This window comes from Manacus candei, unplaced genomic scaffold, assembly GCF_025592945.1.
Source record: "Manacus candei isolate 608988 ecotype Guabito, Panama unplaced genomic scaffold, ASM2559294v1 h1tg000049l, whole genome shotgun sequence".
NCBI lineage: Eukaryota > Metazoa > Chordata > Aves > Passeriformes > Pipridae > Manacus > Manacus candei.
The window spans coordinates 24,066,198-24,082,214 of NW_026138097.1; the positions used below are offsets into that span (position 1 = coordinate 24,066,198).

The 16,017-nt window shown below is 34.8% G+C and overlaps 1 protein-coding gene across 1 annotated transcript in view; it reads left to right on the plus strand.

Moving 5' to 3' along the window:
- CDH12 (cadherin 12) overlaps nt 1–16,017 on the plus strand; it is a 528,112-nt gene that overhangs the window by 26,431 nt on the left and 485,664 nt on the right. The gene's annotated exons all lie outside the window — the stretch shown is intronic.

Below are 16,017 nucleotides of genomic sequence, written 5' to 3' on the forward strand. Positions count from 1 at the left end.
TCACAGGCTTTTGGTCAGAACTTCTGTCAGCTGTCATGCATTTCATGTAGCACTTATTGTAAATGTAATTATAGAGAAAGGAAAACAAATCGTATCCTGACCTGTGCAGCAAGTTTTTTAAGCAGGAATTTTCCAATTGGTTTTCTTTTGTGGCAGAAAAAAAAATCTCAAAGTTTACTAGTAAAAAAACATCACATTTATCTCAAGAATATCTCATGTACAAATTGTTGAAGAGTGGGACGATATTACTGGGGGAAAAAAAACACACTAGATGCTTGCCATATTTTTCCACTCTTCTCCCAGGCACACCTTTTTCAAAACTTATAATGCTTGCATGTTTGCATGAGATTGATTTAAAAATTCCTCATGAATGGGACATGCTATATGATCAGAAGAACCTAGTGAGTATACAAACCTTTTGAAATAAAGTATGAATAAAATTAAAACTGATCTAAAAAGTAAAATTGATCTTCATACAAAAACAAAGTCACATGAATATTAGAAATATTTAATGAAAATATTTATAATTAAAACTTCTTTCTTGCTGCAGAAAAAAAATGAGTTGCTATTTGGTTTCTCTTATGATAGTTTGGATCACTATCACTGACAGCATTTTGACTTGAATGAAAACAGAAAAGTCTGCAAATTTCTTAGCAGCTTGTTCCTCAAGCATTCTGAAAGTAATTCCTCCTTCAGTAAATATTTTGACAATGGTAGTACTTTGGGGCTTTGTGTTCAACCAGTCCAAATTAACATGCCCATTCTATGTGTACTGATAATAGATTATGTGTTTTTGGACGTTGAAGATATCTGAAATTCACATAGATTATCCCTAGAAAACAAACTGTTGGTGTTTATTTGGATTACTACAAGAAGTACTTGGAAGTATTTTACCTTGCTATGTTTCCTGCTTTTCTATTTTCATATTTATATTGACTATTTCTTCTTTGTGCACCATCATAAATTGCCAGGAATCATCTGTTCAAAGTACGTTTGTTAAGTTCTTTTGTTTTGAAATAATACATAATACAAAAGAAACGCTACTGTTGCCATTGATGACCTCATGGTTAACTAGAACTGGAGATGAAACGCAGTGAAATGTTTCAATATTAAATACATTCAGAGTATGTGTTTTGTAATAAAAGATTACCAATTTTTGCCCAACTTCTCAGATATATGCGACTGATAATGCCAGTGTGTTAAGATGGCAGTACTCCTAATTAATCCTTAGATATGTGTTGTGCAATGTAAGTTTACATCTTTTCAAACGTTGCAAATATGTCCTATTGAAATAAAAATAAGATTTAGTGTATACTAACAATAGGATAAAAACTATAAAACTATCTCTTTGTATTAAGGACATTTTTACTTTTAAAACCCAAAAAAGTAATTTTTAAAGTTAGGATTAACTTGTTCATTATTGTCTTAATAGATTTCATTGGCAATACAATAAAAAATAAGTTAATCTTTCAAATATTTATTACTTTAATTTTGTTTGTTTCCTTGCTAACAAATGTATGTAACTCTCCTTTCTGTCTTTCCCTCTAATGACATCTGTATCATAGGTATTCCACAGATAATGTTTCAGGTACAATGGCCTATAATAGGGTTAAAAGACTATTTTGAACAAGAAAAAGAAACTGTTAGGAAGAAACATTTATTCAGTGGTCGTAATGTTTGCTGTCTTTTCTTAATCTAGTAGTATTTTTTTAGACTTTGACATTCATTTGAGGGACTATGCCTTATGGAACTACCCCTTATGGTCAAGGCCAGCTTGGAGAGGGCCTTGAACAACCTTGTCTAGTGGGAGGTATGCCTGCAAATGGCAGGTGTGTTGGGACTAGATGGTCTTTGAGGCCCCTTCCAACTCCTATGAAATTATACTTTAGTTTGTATGGTCTTCACATGAAGTGTAACAAATTTAGACCAAACTGGAATCGTAGTGCCAGAGTTCGCTAATGGAAGTTTTTCTGCAACTATGTTGAATGTAAGATTGACAAAGGTATTTATAGACATTTAGACAGGGAAAAACTGTAAGGAACAGTAACTTTTTTCTTTCTTTTTTTGACACTAAAATGCAAATAAAATCTACTCATGTCCCCTTAATACTAGGTTATGCACTGAACAATTATTATACTTCCAAAAGAAATTATACATAATGTGAACTTAAATTAAGGGACAAAAAAAGTTAAGTATATACTTCAGTTAGATCTGTACTGTGGAAGTGCTGAACAAATAGAACTTATTCTAATTCTGTAAGACCCCAAGTCTTGGAGTTACCAGCTCAACATGGGAGTTTTGCTTGAAAAATTAACAATGCTCCAAAAATTCACTTGCCAAATTATTAGAAGAGCCCTTGATTCTTTTAACACCTTAAGAGAGAGCCCAAAGGAGAAGATGCTGCACACATTTTTCAGGGGGTACTTTTACTGGTAATCTTTAGAAAAAATATGAGATCTTGGTAAAAGTTTAAAGGGTAAGATTCAACCAACATAAGCATTCCACAAAGCATTGGTTAGCACATGCTAACCCATACAACTTAACAAAATCCAACCCATTTCATCCCAAGTTACCGAACATATTAAGAAAGGAGATTAAGAGAAGACAAAGAAGTAAAGAAAGAGGGAGAAAAAGAGAAGATCATAGCTACCACAGGAGTCCTGTGAGAGTCCAGATTCCATGTGGCCAGGTGATAGGTCTTAAGCGAAGATTACATGTTGCTACTTTTATTGCTTTGGTCCCCCTGTGGCCACCCCTTCCAGGCAGGACTTCCATCCCACTGGCCACTCTGGGGCTCCAGGATGGGGTGAGGGGCAGTGCTCCTACTGTGCTAGACAATCAAAGGCTGAGTTAGAGGTTCCAGGGGACATGGTGTTGGTGTGCTCCTGGGCTGCCTTTGACTGACAGCGTCTCTGAGGTCACCCCAGGAGTCTCACAAGGGCTGGCATGTGGAATAAGGCATTACCTCACCTCCGTGAAATTCAACTTGTCCCTCTCCCCCATACTCACACACTTGAGTTCGTCTGAGCCAGTATAATAATTCAGTGTCTCACAAATTGTCTATATGAAGAAGTATCAAAGGTGTCTGATGCAACAAAATATTATTCCTTAAACAAGGACCATTTGTAGGGGATTTCTTTACAGAACAGTAGAGTGGATCTAATTTACTCTTGATTAAAAAGAGGAGATAAGTCCTACTGTAGCCTCGTTTTCGAAGATAATAAATAGCATAACTTCCTTCAAGGCAAAGTTCTGTTTGAATCATAATCTGTCTAGTTTTAGAACATGTCACTATGTTATCTGATTTTTTGCTTTGTTTTATTTTTGTCTTCTAATTTCTGGATCACTTACGTTTATGATACACTATTTAACTTATTTATCTCTTTTGTAATCTAAATTCCAGCTCCTCTTGTATCTTCTTCCTTAAAAGATCAAGCTTAAAAGTGGAAGCTGTGATTAATGTGTCAGTTGTGCTTGTTCTTTTATAGCATCTAGTTGAACTAGGGCATATGGCATGAAAGGTCAGTGACACCTGAACTGAAACATTGATTAAAGTGCTGTAAGTCATCTCTGAACAGAGATGTTCCATCTTAAAAAACAAGCGAACAGGCTGTTATTAAGGTATCCTGTTCCATTCTTGTATCCGAACCATTTTTTAACCCCTTAACACTTAAAAATAGGTTATGTTAGATTGAAATTTAGATTTAAAGAAAAAAATGCAGAGAATTAATTCTCTGAGGTCTTGTCTACTCCACAATCCATTTCATATATTGCAGTTAGACAGAATTGTGTGAAGATGGTCTCTTCGGCTAACAGAACTATCTGGACTAATACTGTTGTACTGCATTTTAGCACATTTACATGCCATAGAAATTGAATGCTTGTGCTTTACAATAATCATAAATGGGAACACTTTTTTCCTCAGGGATTCTGGGAAAATCATCGTAATATCCCTGAGAATAATATTTATTTAATGCTTTGAGAAGACAAGTTATCAGATTCAAGTGTTCATCAGAGATTAAGGTATGACCAAAAAATTAGGGTTATGTGAGTATCAAGAGAATCAAAATAATAAGTTGGCTTTTTTTTTCCTTTGGGAATAAAACTGTTGTGTGGAAGTATTATTTTTCCATCTTCCTAATTCTTTCTCAGCTAACTGTGGAAAACCAGTATGTGAACAATAATTTTCTAACTTAGATCTACATTTGCCAGTTTGATTTAGGTTATAATAATTTCTTTAATGAAATCTCCTGGGAGAGAGTAGACCATTTACATTATTAGACATAGAGATAATCTTAGATTTTTGGTTTCTGAGGGCTATTTGGTTAGAACTCTTTATTTTTTGGTGACTTTCTTTTTTTTTTCTCATTAAAATTTATTGGTTTTATATATTCTTAGTTATTTTTCTGCCTAAAATATATGCTGTAAAAGATAATGCTGGAAGGCTACAGAGATATTCTTTCATCACGTAATACTCTTCTTGGTTGCCATATCTTCTTTTCTTACTATTTTAGTAACTGCCTTCTCCAGTGACAGTCTCCATCTTAAGGTACAGTTTGTGCTTGTCTTCACATGCAGAGTATGCTAAGTCTTTTGGCAGAAGTATTAAACCACAGGTCTGTCAAACTGAATAATTTATGCTAGTTTATTAAAACACATTTTTTGGGGGCGGGATGAATGTATGAATCAATCCTTTTACAAAAACTTCACTGGTCCATGATAAATCTGTGAGGAAGGCAGGTTCTCATATATATGTTAAATGACCAAAACCCTATAGGATCTGGTTCTCTCTTAAATGAGAAAAGGCTATAGAATCCATGTCAATCTCTGCCCTGCCTTTCAAAAACTAGATGAAAAGAGACATGTTGTTTTGATAAACTTGCAACATACTTGTTGTGATAGAAACACGGAGTATGAGATGCTGGTAAAATACCTGGTATATTTTAGGAATTCTTACCACTCCACTGATTATGTTAATCACCAAAATACCTGCTTTTTAGTGGTTTACAAAATCTCAAGCATTTTTTTCTGGAATGGGGTGATTATTGTTCACATTTTTCCAGTCATCTTCCTTGGTTTATTCCCGCAATTTAAATGTTTTATGAAAACTCCACATTGTACAAAAATGGCACCTATGTTCTCTTTTCAGTAAATATTCTGAGATGTTTATACCAAATATACTATCATGTTCATTTTCTTGTCATAATTTCCTTACTCTTATGCATTACCAGTCATATGTAGTACAGCTGGTTTCACTAATATCTTTCACCAATATTCATGAATTATTCATGTATTTTCATTTGCATATGCCCACCTCTGTGTCTTCCAGGAAGAAGTGCATCCATACAGTTTATATGAGAGCTTTGTATTCTTCCAATCAGGAAGGAGCATTCCAGAGGCCATGGTGTACCACAGTAACTCCTTAGCACAGGAAAGATGAGGTTTTGGCTCAGCTGAGATTTTCAGACAGCTTTCAGTAGAAAGCCTGATGAATAAGGATGAAATGAGAGGAAACTTCACCACAAATCAAAATCAACCTCAGGCTGGGCAAAACCTAGAGACAGTGTGCTAACAAATACCATCTCTTCCTTTCTGATACTTGCTAATACACTATTGCAGAGATAGGAGTTCCCTAAAAGTAGCATGTGGAAGCCTGATCCCCAGTGCTGCAACCATCCCTCTAAAAGTTGGCCTCAAAAATAAGAGGGGTCTTCCAATGGCTACTGATACCAGCATACCATAATGATACCACAGCATGGCAGTGGCACAACCTTGGAGGCAGTGGGCAGGTTGCTAAGAAACCCTTTATGATTATAGAGGACAAATTTTTAGACTCGAAGGACAGAAGGAACTATTCCGATTGGTTGGTCTGATCTGATTTCATAAGGAAAATTGAATAAAGGACTTCCTCAGATTAATTATTATTTCCAATCAAGTATCATTCTTGATTTATAAATTTCTGATTTGAATTGTTCTCTGCAATGCTTGGCCAGTCAATCCAATGGCTAATTACTGCCATTATGGAAATAAGCATGTGCTTCATTTGCAGGATACATTCAGCTAGCATTAGATTCCAGATATGGATTGTTTTCTTGTCGTTGTTTTTTTTTTATCTTTTAATAATTTTACCTGATAGAATGATTATTCTTACATTGTTAAATGGGGAACAGAAAGTTGCGATGGTATCAGAGACCCAGGTCAACAGTAAAATAAAACAGTAAATAAGATAATAAAATCTGTTGCAGCAGAATATCATATACTATGTATCATAACATCTATTTAAAATTATTTCCTCTCTGAATCTCCTTAATTCTGTGCACATTTTAACACTGTAGCTATAAATACAGCAATATTAGCTAAATTTATAAAATATTTTAATGAGAAAGGTAAAGGAGGGTTAAACAACTGTGTGACTGAAAATAAAAATTAAATTGAAAAACCAAAACAGATTAACAGATTTTGTTTCGGATTTGGGAAATATAATTTTAGTTGTATGTTATCCTTGACTGCCATAGAGTAGAACAGTCAAAATAGAACATGCAAAGATGACAGTTTTGAAGGAAGTTAAACCAAGAAAGACACTTTAGACTTGTAGCATTGCTTTCCCCTTCCCCTTCTCCAGAAATGTAGAATTGAGTGTCTTAATATTGGTTAGTACTTAGGAACATAAACAAAATTTATATTAGAAACCATCAGGTTGTGAAGTTACTTCTTACATAAAAATCTTCTTGTAGCATGTAAAATATTAACCATGTTTTCTTATCTGATGTGACTTAAAATCTTACATAAATCAGGGATATTATAAAATTAAACCCAGGAAATGTGTCAAGCATGAAATTAAATTCTTGAAATATTTTTAATTGTTTAAAATAATTTTGCATTAATTTTTGTTTTACCAAATATAAAATTAATTCTCATTTCTAAAGTTGAACTTAACTTCATAATAGTCATTTCCCATATAGGTCATCAGTACTTTGTGTTGTTACATTATTCCTTTGCTCTTCCCTCCCCAATCTCCCCCATTAGTTATAGAGTCATTTTTCTGCACATGTAAACTCTCCATGCTGCTGTCCTTCAGTCTAAGATTCCTGTAATCTTAAATTCATAGAGTCCTCAGTGACAGTGTTTTGCTTTGCAGCTAGAGCATCTGGCATATCCAAGTGGCCTCATGCATGAGCCAGGGACAGTCTGGTCTCTCTCTTTCAGGCTTTGGTATTCATACAGACCTGTTTATTATATTTTTATCGGTTTACACTCTCTAATGAATTCATACAACATTCCATTGAGATACAGAGAATGTACTGCTGTTCATATTTTATAGGTAGGTGTTGAAGCATCACGAAACACCTGTGATGCCTTTTGAAAAATAATAATTATTTTTCTTTCTTCTGCCTTATGTGACTTTCAACATTAGATCTCTCAAGTCAAGATTCAAATTAAACCTTACTAATGCTGATTGATCCTTAATGTCTGGCTGGGAAGTTGTGTAACAGAAAAACTGATGTGGCTGGTTGCTCCAGCTGGTTTGGTAAAAGTTTGTAGTCTCGATTACTTCAGCTCTTTCCTCATCAATCTGCCTCAGGCACTCCCTGCCTTAGAGGAAATGTGAGTCATCAGTAGACAGAACTTCCTATTTGGCAAGAATGTCAGGGCTTGAGCTGCCTTGACTTTAAATAATAGCTTTCCAGGCAGTGTATTTTCTTTTTTTTATTTAGGCCTTAATTTTCTTGATGGATTGAGATCTGACTCTTTAAAAGTGCAGTGGACCTTAGACAGATTTTCTTTTACATTGTTAGAGAGATGTTTTACTAACTCTCCTAGATTTTGCAGAGTTGAGCATTTAAATAACTGAAACTATTTGAGATCAAATGTCTTTCCCAACATTAAATAGGAATGTTCTCTCATATTTCAAATTGTCCACCAAGACTTTCTCTTTTTCCTGTTTTATGCATCCATACCAGGAATGCTGTGTATGCTGTGTATGGAATCGCAACTACCAGTGTATTCATTTTGTTTTTATTACAAGAAAAGAACTCTTACAAGATGAGGTACTGAAAATAAGTTACCTCTCTCACCAAACCCAGATATTTTGAGCCCCTGATGAGGTTCTAAAATGTAAGTCTATATTGTTTCCTTAATTTCACACTCCAGTTTTTTAATGTTACCTATTAAGATGAATTAAGGTGAATTAGAAAGAATTTAATAAAAAATTGTGTGTAAATGGGAAAATATGTATGTGTTCTTAAAAATAATTCTGCTGTGAGAACCTGATTCTTTAACACATCTTGTATATCCTCTTTGATAAAAAAAAAATAAATTAAAATTGGAGTAGAATGACTGGCAAATCTCATGGTTTTTTGTGTTTGTTAATTTGAAGAAAACAAAGAAAATTTTAACCCAGGATTTGTATTACTTGTCTTATTTGGTTAAACTATAACTGGTTAGTGTTTAATTCATGTGATTTCATTAATTAGTATTAACATTGAAGACCTTTTATGAGGGAAAATTTTTCAGAAAGAGGTTTGCATTATAGATATCTTTTTTATATACTCAGTTTGTCCTCACACAGTACTAAGTACTCACTTTTTTTTTTTTGGACTTGCAATATCTGACTTTCAGTTAATTAATTTCTAGCAAGAATAAGAAAGGGTAAAAAATATTTGTTCAAGTGCCTCAGGAAAACCTGGATGTTTGTCAAATATAGGCAGAATCAAGAGTGAAATGATTCCTAGAGAATCATACATGGCTAAATGGGGAGAGGTCAGAGTCCTGTGTGTGTTGTAGGGAAAGCGTGAAAGTCACCATGCCTGGTTTAAGAGTTATAGCCCACTTCCCACTAAGCCTGAGGATCACGTTTTTATTTACAATAATTGTAAGGGTTCAGATGTATTCAGTTTCTCTTCATGACTCTTACTGGACTTGTGAGAGAACTCTCAAGAATGGATTGTAAAGTTTCTAGTCCAATCTTTGCAGTTAAACCAACACTCTTGTTAAATTATCAAATAATGCCAAGAAATTATCAGACTAATACATAACTTATAGACTATATCATTAGTTTAGCCAGACATATCTGTTTCCCTGTTGAGGTTAATCTATCCTTTATAAGAATTAAATTTTATTTTATGTGAAGAATGTTTTTTATTTCTATATAGGGCCCTATTTATTCAATATAAAGGCAATTATCAGGGTTGTTGAAGGACATATTAACGACCTATTTGGTATGTTCAGGAAAAAACAAAGAAATCAGATTGTTCTGAATTCAGAACAATTTCAATGTTTTGCATTTGGTAGAGTTAATATAAATGAAGCATTGCAATGTTAATTTTCATACTTAAATGGTATCTCTCTCCTGCTTGCATTTCAATGGTTTGCCCTTTTTCAAGCTGGTGTATGAGAACCCAAACTCTGCTAGAGGTCAGCCTGGTTCATGAGCTACTTACTAGTAGATAAAGCAGATGGATATATCTTACCTGTAATGGGGTATTATCTTTCACATTCATATGTGTCTGTTTATCTCCACAGACACTATAGCTACTGGTAACAACATTGGTTCTATTCAGAGAAGTCAGCTAGTTGAGAAAAAAAGAGAAAGTAGTGAGGAAAACTAGTGCCACCAAGCCCAGTAATCTGATCATATAGTTCATGTCACCGAAACAGTTTGGGATTTTAACTATATGCTGCTCATTTAAAGCAAGCACTTAAGAGTTTTGCTGAATTTAGTCTTCTAAAGGGGGTGAATAAAACAACTATCTTACCTATTGTCTTTCACTCAGTTTTAAAAAATCTATTTTTACAACTAGGAATCTTTTTTGTGGAAGGCAATAATGTCAATAAGATATTAATGTCTGTAGGACCATTACTGTCATTGTAGAATGGCAGAATTGTGGGCTTCCAAAATGGAAAAAAAAGTATCACTTTATGTATGCAAGAACACAGAAGTGAGAACAGTACCAGATGTAATTCTGAGAAATGAGATTTGCATAAGGTCTTGGTTCACAGTGTTTGCAGATGTTGTGTCAAGGACAAAATAAATTCTTTAAATGTGTCAAGGCGAGGAGAGGACCCACATTTATATAAGAATACTTGTCATAGGGGACAGAAAACCCAAAAAGGGAAAAGAAGAAGGTGTGTTTTCAAAGCAAGAGAATCTAAATAGGAAAAAGAAATACAATAATGGCTAAGGAGAGAAAAGGCACTGAAAAAAAAGAAGATGTTTTTGAGTGATGGGGGAACAGCTATAAAAATACAGAATCTAAAAAGTATAAGGGTTTTCCAAATTTATAAGCAAATTAAAATAGTAAAAGTTGATGCTAAGAAGAGGAAACAGGGGCCCAAGATGATGCTGGTTTCAGAAACAAAGATTTAAAATATCTAGAAAAAAATATATAAGCAAATTCTATAATGATGAAAACATTGCATGACTAATAATAATAACAACAACAACAATAAAAATTATAAAATAATTACTCCAAATTACAGATATCTCAATAATTTTGAAAACAAGATACCTGAAACACAGTAGACTGTAAATGGAATAGCCTTTAAAATGGGAATTGGTCAGAAAATAACAAAAGCAGTTCAGGATGGTAACATTGCTCTGTTAGACAGCAGTGATTAAGGGAGAGTTATCTATTGAGATTTCACACATTTAGTATTTTGTCCTTTCTCAAGGACACAATCGTATAATTTCAGGCTCTCAGAATGCTGATTACAGGACTGATGAATATTAGCCAGGTTAGTCACAATAGAGACTTGTACTTGTTTGTCCTCATACTAAGAACTCTCAAGGCCTGATGTTCCAGGAGAATCTGAACTCAGTCTCTGTGTGGTGCAGAAGCATTTGTTAAAGCATTTGTGATGAGCTCACGCTGCAGCTGGAAGTGTGATGCTGACTTTCAGACTCCAGTCTGGGGTTATAGGTTTGATAAACCTCTACCTAAACTGCATATAACTTATATTATAGACTCATAGAATATGCTGAGTTGGAAGGGACCCATCAGGATCATCAAGTCCAACTCCCAGCCCTGCACAGAACACCCCAAGAATAATACCATGTGCCTTAGAGTGTTGTTCAAATCTTTCTTGCACTCTGGCAGGCTTGGTGCTGCGACCACTTCCCTGGGGAGCCTGTTCCAGCGCCCAACCACCCTTTGAGTAAAAAACCTTTTCCTGATATCTAACCTAAATTTCCCCTGACTCAGTTTCATGCCATTTCCTCGAGTCCTATCACTGGTCAGGAGAGTGAAGAGATCAGTACCTGTCCCTTCTCTTCCCCTCACAACAAAGTTGAAGACTGCAATGAAGTGTCCCCTCAGTCTCCTTCAGGATGAACAAACCAAGTGACCTCAGCCACTCCTCATATGACTTCCCCTCAAGGCCCTTCAACATCTTCATCACCCTCCTTTGGACACTTAAGCTTAATATCTTTCTTATATTGTGATGCCCAACACTGCATATAATATTCAAGGTGAGGCCTTAGTGGTGCAGAGCAGAGCAGGACAATCACCTCCTTTGACCAGCTGGTGATACTTTGCCTGATGCCCCCCAGGACACAGTTGGCCCTCCTGGCTGCCAGGGCACTGTTGACTCATATTCAACTTGCCATCAACCAGGATCTCCAGGTCCCTTTCCGTAGCACTGCTCTTCAACCTCTTCTTCCCCACCACAAAACCAAGACTGCTCCATCCCAGGTGCAGAATCTGGCACTTGTCTCTGTTAATCTGCATACAGTTGGTGATGTCCCAGCCCTCTCATTTGTTGGGGTCTCTGCAGGGCCTCTCTGTCCTTGAGGGAGTCTCTGTGTTTGATTACATCAACAATTACAGAAGTGCACTAAATATTTGAATGTAAGTTTGCACTCATATTATTTGAGACATTTAAAATGGCTTTGTACATCCACAGATAATGTGATTTTCTGTTGAGATGGGATTGGTCATTTTACAAGTGAAATATTTGTCTCATTGAAAAGAATAGACAGAATGAAGGACAATACATTTTAACAAAAGAATGAGAAGGAAAAATAATATTAAAATTCCCTAGCCAAAAACTGCATAATATTTCAGATTCATCTCAGTGTTCTATCCCTTTTAACTAAGAAGAAATATATATTGACAGAAAAAAAGATGCATAAGTTAGCCTGGAGCAAAAAGTTCCTATTTTTCTGAATCTTCCACTGCATTTGAGAAGACAGCCAGTAGTAGTACAGATTATATTTTTCTGACATCTCCGCTTTTCTCTTTTGCCTAAAGCAACAGGAAAGTGTAGGCAAGAAAGAACTGCGGAATCCTCCACTAAACTTTTAAGGAATGCTGAAGGCCTGCTGCTCCTCAAAGTGAAATTTTTCAAAGGGCAATTAAGAATAAAATCAAGAATAAAACCAAAAATAAAATCTTGGTTAAATCTGAATCAAGATTTAACCTAGAAGTTTTGACTCTTGTCTTGTAAGGGTGGGAGACCACTGCTTAGAGGAGTGAAACAGACTTCCACTTCTTTAAAATATAGGAGTTTCATGTAGATAAAAGGAGTTGCATTAGTTCCTGTATAAACAAGTCCATTATACAATACTATTGACACACAGAAGATTTCAGGAGAAGTGTGCTGAAAATCCTTACATCATGATTCACAGAAGAATTTCAGACCATTACAATTGCTTTACAGAATAGCTGTATTTTTTTCTTTGAAAAGATGTCAAATATTTCACATGATCTATATGAATTAAACAGATGTACTGAGAGTACAATACAAAACATACTACAAACAGGAAACTAGAGCTAAGAAAAATTAAATGACACTTAAATTGTTTTGTAAATTATTGTAGTTGGAAGTTTTACATTTCTGGCATTTCAGACTTTTATTAAAATGGATTTCAAGGTTTGCAAGAATGGGTGTGGGGAAAATACTCCACATCTAGTTTCTCAATGAGATTAAAACCTCTACATACAAAAAAAAAAAAAAAAAAAAAAAAAAAAAAATTCCAAAATCCCAAGCCAAACAAAACTAATTTAACTGAATCAATAATAGTATAATTTTATGTTGAATTTTCTTCCTTTCAATCAAAGAATCTCAGTTTCACAAGTTGTACTATGAGTGCATTCAATCAACTAACATGAACTCTATGTTGAAATTATATGATTTTTCAGTACTTAAAATAGTCTGTCAAAAATTATTTTCCTATTTAAAACAATAAAAAGTTTTGAGATTTAACTTAAGAGAAATAATATTTATTCCAAGCAGAATTGTGTCCAAGTCATTCTGGTTTATTAATCAAGAAAAGTGCCCTCCAAGCTTTTCTGGATATAATTGATAAAAGTTTATCTAAATGATGTTATTTGCTCCAGCATGGTGTTTCCCCACACTCAGCTGTGGGAAGTACAGTACAGTTTACAAGATGTTCTTTCAGATGAATTACCAACACAGTTTGTTGGATGTTCCAGGGATACTTCCCTCATTCAAATATTTCCTCATCAGGAGTTCCTTAGCTTTCAACTACGATAAAAAGATAGGATTGAAAGCCAAGACAGAAGAAATACTGTAATATACAGATCCAGGAAGCACTGGATTTAGGCTCAAGACTAAGTATACACATACAGTGAAAATGCAAACACCTGAGACACAGATGTGATTTCAATATATACTTTATTAGGACACTAAGTACTAGTACTCAGTATATTTAACTTAACTGAATAGCAGTTATAATTTTTGCCAATTTCTGATAAATTGAATACACAAATAGTTTTGCTATCATTAGTTACTACTGATGCTTGTTCCAGGAACTGGATGTAGTTAATTTATTATTTTTGTTTTCAAAATGAAGATATTTCACAGGACTGTTATCTGACTGCATGACAGAAATGAAAAAGTCTGATAGAACTAGTTTTAATAAGGCTACATGTTATCCAAGTGTGTGCGCATATACATGTAGGTATAATTTACATGTATATATGGTATGCATATTGTATATTATATATAAATTTGGACATAGATATATATTTCCATATATTACATATATATTTAAGTGCCATAACTGCAGAGGAGTAAATTGAGCAATTAAGACTATGAATTTGTCTATAAAGTATTGTCATTTAGACATTAAAGTAGCTTCCTGGTAGGTAAATTATCCTAATATTCCAAATTTGCAAAAAGGTTTGTTCTTTTTTCCCAGTGATATGCCAGTTTCCTACCTTAGGTAGAATTTATAGCCAAGAGTAGTAACTTTTCAGTTTATGCATACATTTAATTGACCTAAACTTAAGTGTCAAATTTACTAGTTGTCTCTTTAGCCCTCTAGAATTGTAAAAAGTCCTTCCATCTTCGCTATCTTCTATTGTCTGCTGAGAGATAAGAGGGAAGTGTTAGGGGTTTTAGGTTACTTCAGCTTTGTCAGTCCCTAATTAGTTATTTCTCCTAACCCTGTGAGCAGCATATTGTCATACCAAGAGCCACAAGACATACTTCATACTATGTAGATCGACAGAGGAGAAATATGTGAGTACTTCAAAGAAAGTAGGTAACTGTGGTTTTCCAGGGCTTGCTCTACTCTGCTGAAGAATGAGACATGATTGGATTGCTCTAGATACTAAAAGCAAGTGTTTAGCCTACAGCCAGAGTCATGAGCAATTTGGCTATCAACAGTCATTGCTGGCTCATTTCTCTCACAGCTGGATGTCTCAGTTCCCTTTTGCCCATACAGCACCTTCCTTGACTGATGGTCTACCCTTGGCACACAGCTGAGCTTCTTGAGCTACAGACAGCCAACAGTCACTAGATATTCACCTCTGACCTGATATTACATAGATTAAAGGAAAAAAATTGTCTCAAGACACAGTTTCTTTTCAGAGCAGACATATCTGGGAAGATTAAACATTGATTCAACATCTCTTACAATGGCCAAAAGTTAAAGCCTAAAATAGTATAAATAAAGTCAACATATAGAATCAAACAGGAAGATTGAGGTTAGAAGACACTTCTGGAGAAATATGGTCTAATCTCTCTGCTCATAGCAGGGTCAGCTAAAGTAAGTTGCTCGTGGTAAACTGGTTGTCCACCAGAACCCCCAGGTCTGCCAGAAAACACTGCATTCCAGACAGTTGCCCTCCAGTGTGTACTGATGTAGGGGATTATTCCCCACTACATGCAGGATTTAGCAATTTCCATTATTCAGCTTCATGAGATTCCTGTCAACCTGTGTCTTCAGCCTGTTGAGGTCCCTCTGAATGGCAGCAGGATGCTCAGGTGTATCAACCACTCCTCCCAGTTTTAGACCTTCTCCAAACTTGCCTCCATTACCCAGGCCACTGGCAAAGAGATGATAGACACTTGTTCGACCTGATATCAGACTCTGGGGTTCATGCTGCTCCATACTCAAGGTTCAGCTCACTGACTTCCTGAGGTATATGTGCTTTCTATAAATTTAGCAGTTCTGTATGTATGACTTGCTCTGTCATGAACTCTTCCTCACCTCTTTTAAGCAAGGCACTTGCTAGTAGAGGTAACTTGCCTAGATTTCAGTGATGCTTGGGATTTTAGACCTGTCAACACAAAACCATGGGGAGGTCAGTAGGGTGCTTTCAATTCCCAATGACCACATTATTTTTTTTAAGAGCTACTTGGTTATTGAACTTTTAAAATTTTTTCAGTGAGAGACTTCACATAGTCACAGTTGGTAAATTTATTACAATTTCTGTTTATAAAGTGAAAATGTGAGAGATTAGATATTGTGGGATATCTTTTGACAAATACTGTCACAAGTAACAACTACTGTATGAGTTATGAATCCTTTTTCATTGCTATTTTAAAAAAAAATATTGTGTCAAGTTTTATTAATATTTATATAAATATTATTTTTAAATTATCAATGTTAACAAAAATTAATTTACTGTTTTATATAATATTTGAATTTTTTATTAATTACTTCTGAAAATCAGAAAAATTATTATAATTCCCTAATTATGAAATAATTAGGTTTGTGTTTAGCTGATGCTTTTTCCCAGAGACTGAAAAAAAAAATAGAAATTAAAA